Here is a 4076-nt window from a genome sequence, read left to right on the forward strand (position 1 = left end):
TTATCTCCAGACTTGTTGGGGGCCCTATCCAGCCACTTGGACTTGAGCATGATGAAGAGAGAGACAGTGAAGTCCTCGATCCTCTTCTCCACCAGCCTGCAGTCCTCGTAGATTGAAGGCCACGTCGGTGCGCTTCTGCTCGGCTACCTACCTATGCAGCACAAAGAACTGAGAGTCATTAATGATGTGCCATACAGCTCCTCTGCACGTGGAGCTTCTCGAAGGCCTTGGCCGAGAGGCAGTCGGCAATGGTGACAAGGCCCACTACCTTGCTGTGGGTCTGGAAGATTCCCCACCCATTCTCGGGTGCATAGTGGTGCCTGTAGTGGATACAGAGTGCCCAATGGGAGCCACAGGGGCTGATCTGGCTCACCAAGGTGATTCGCTTATAGATGCAAAAGAAATTCTCCTCTGAGATGATCCCAATGGCTTGGACCACCACGGGGAGAATCTGGTCGTTCTCAGCGCACTGCACGTAGTCAGGGGTGCTCATGTTGCAGCCCCTGCCGAGAGGGGAGAGGAGATCGATATACTTACTCTGCTGTGGGCTGTGGGCCCCTCTGGATTGTGGTGAGCTGGTGTGTATCAGCCAGAAGGCAAGGGAAGCCCAAGCAAAGACGGGGGTACAGTTTGTCCTCAGTGCCTGCACATGGCTACTGTAGGTCGGATCACATTACCCAGCTTTTGGTCTAGGCTTCCTGCCCCTGCAGAGCAGGGTCATTTCTTGTTTTCTGTTCCAAGCACCTAGCCAAACCCTAATGCAAAGACAGTGCTCAAAACTGCTGAATAAAGAAATGAACAAAGGAACTGCTTTCCACACCCCTTTAAGCAGAATATAAAGAAAAGAACCACAGTGGGATCAAAATATCTGGATTTCTATCCAATTTATTTGAACTCCTAAGCTGCAGAATAATGAATAAGAAAACTTGCCTTGGGGAGGAGGGTACAGTTCAGTGGTAGAGCACGTGCTTATCAACTATGAGGTCCTGTGTTTAATCCCCAGTACCTCATTTTAAAAAATGAAACAAATAAAAAAACCTAATTACCCTCCTCAAAAAATATTTTTTAATTCAAAATTCAAAAAACAGCTTGAAATTGACACAACATTGTAAAATTGACTATACTTCAATTAAAAAAAATCATTGCCTTAGAAGAAATTATCTGGATTACTGAAGTTTGCAAATGTTAAATGCCTAGGTTACAACCTGCATAAAAAGAGGGGACTGTACAAATTTACTATCCCTCCTTTATCAGCTATATTACCTTTCGGGGGGTTATAACCTCTCAGAGCTAATTTTCTCAGATTAAAAAACAGAAAACATTACCTGATTTTCAGTACTGCTGAAGAATCTGATAACCCTATTAAAGCATCTGACACACAGAGTTTATTCAATAAATGTTTGTTGAATGAATGATTAAACAAGCAAAGTGAATGCTGCTCCCTGCCACAGACCATCATAATGGTACTGCCTGGAAATCCCAAGCCCACTTTCACCCGACTCTACACTAACCATGTGTGTGACCTGGGCAGGCCTGTGTGATTCTCTAAGCCCCAGTTTAATCATGAATAGAAATGAGGGCAATAACATAAACCTCAAAGGGTTAGTGAGTCAGTAATGAATTGTACCCGAAATTTGCAAGATTGAACCGTTAAGGAAAATTGGGCAAATTGTCCATAGGCCCTCTCCATATTATCTCTTACAACTACATGGGAATCTAAGTTACATCACAAAATTAAAAGTCTAATTTTTAAAGAGGCTATTGAGGTTAAATGAGCTCACTGTCTCAAATAAGGAACACACAGCACAAATAGGACAATCCCTAGACCATGAGATACACTCAAATTTCCCACTGAACCCACTGGTCCCTCCAATTTCAGAGCACGAGGATGGGTCCTCGTGGCCAAAGGCCACTGCACCTGAAGCTAACAAAGCTAATGGCCCCCACTTCCAAGAGCCCCTGTCACCACCCTAGGTCTAAGTTTGTATTTGTAATTTTTTTTCTTTTTATTAAATAGAAACCCCCAATTGCATAGCCTTCAGGTCAGCAAAACCTGAACACAGAGATCATGATGGCAGCCCTTCTTGGTGAAACAATAAAATGAAAAGCTATTTCCACAAGAACTCTGTATAAATCTACTAGGGAACGTCATTCTGGACTGAGAGGAAGAGGACTGGGGAGGAGGGGGCAATCTGGGGCACAGAGGACTATGGGCCACCTGTCCCATGATGGACTTTAGTTTCAACACTCACCCTCCAGGAACTTCAAAATACACACAGACAGAGTGCTATGGACAAGATTTTTTTTTTTTTTAAGAAATCACTGACTCCCTAGCAGCTCTTGTTTCTACCGAGAAACAAATGGATTATGTGTATAATGTTTCACAAAAACCCTAAAATACTATCACCCCAACTTCATACATGAAAAAACTGAGGGAGAGAGGTTTATCACATTGTGCAAGATTAGAGAGAGGCCACATCAGACACCGTATTTAAACCCAATCCCCTGCTCCATTGCTCACACCAGAAAGTGTGACATACTGCTCCTTTCCTGCCCTTTCCCTGCAATAAATCTCTGAAGAGTCTTTCCTTTGCCACCTGGAATCACAATCACATCAGCTTTCCACAAAGAACTATGTCACTCTTTGGAGGACATATCAAAATCTAAAGGGTTGGAATGAGAGGAGAGATTTGCATTTTCTGTTTCTCAAAGGAAACATGGCTTTAAAAGAAACTGAAAAGGACTTATCTAGTCTACGGTCTCATTGTGCAGAGAAGGAAACAGAGGCTCAGAAGAGATGAGGAAAGGGCCTTATTAACAAATATTGCCTGAGTGCAGCACCAAGCCAGCCCTGGGCACTGTTGTGGGAGGATCTGGGAGGCCCAGGAGAATGAGTGTTAGAAAAAGGAAAGAGAAGGAGCATACAAAGCCCTGTCTCTACATCACCATACCATGGAGTTCCACCAAATTACCCAGTATGGGTGCAGCCAACATTAAGGTTGGCTAGAGAGATTATAGAAACCTGGAAGTCTCAACTATAGTGGAAATACCAACATTTACTATGCTTTTTTCCCAGTTCAAGCATCAGCTCAGTGGGAGCTCTCTACCAGGGACTACACGAGGCCTGGAGTTCTCCAAAATACAGATCTCTATTACCACGTGTGCAAACCACATACAGGTCCACCAGAAGAAAAACGCCCACAGATAAGATGGAATTACTGAAACTGAAAGCAGCCAAGCAGCATATATTAACTAGGAAAAATGGTGCTGCTAGAAATGGACTCATGGGCATACAAAGCCAACTGTGGTTAGCAGGCAGGAAAAGGGGGATTAACAGATACACATTAATAAATATAAAATAAATGACAAGGACCTGCTATATAGCACAGGGAACTATATTCAAGTTCTTGTAATGAGTTGTACTAAAAACAATCTAAAACGTATGTATATACATATGAATATGTTTATAACTGAATCTCTGCTGTACACCTGAAACTAACATTGTAAGTTAACTACAATTCAATAAAAAATTATTAGAAAAATAAAAGCAAGTCTTTAAAAAAATAAAAGAACACTGTAATCCCCGTAGCTGTAGGTGGTGGAAAATTCTGGCTGCAAGCAGCAAGTCCACTGTATCACTCCAGCACTGACTGTCACCCTTTCTGACTATCAGAGAGTCACTTGGCTTCACTGAGGTTACTTTTCTCTTCTGTGAAAGGCTACATTTGCAACTAACAATGTATACAATCTCATCATTTACAAGCCCCAAAATTAGTGAGGACTTCCCATGGGCCAGGCTCTGGACAGATGGAAAGGTAGGGTCTCAGATATATTCATGGTTAGAAGAAGTTTATGCCGTAAAGACATTAATTCTTCCTGTTTTGATAGACAGATTCAATGCAATTCTGATTAGAATTACTACCAGATATTTCATGGAATATAGCAAGTTAATTTATGGTCAGGAACAGCCAAGAAACTTCTTTAGAACCACCACTGGGTAAGGGTGAATAGGTCATTGATTTCCACTGTTCTTTCTGAAGTGACGAAAACGTTCTGGAATAATAATGGTTGCAGCA

Source organism: Camelus dromedarius, chromosome 11 (assembly GCF_036321535.1).
Source record: "Camelus dromedarius isolate mCamDro1 chromosome 11, mCamDro1.pat, whole genome shotgun sequence".
In the NCBI taxonomy this organism is placed as follows: domain Eukaryota; kingdom Metazoa; phylum Chordata; class Mammalia; order Artiodactyla; family Camelidae; genus Camelus; species Camelus dromedarius.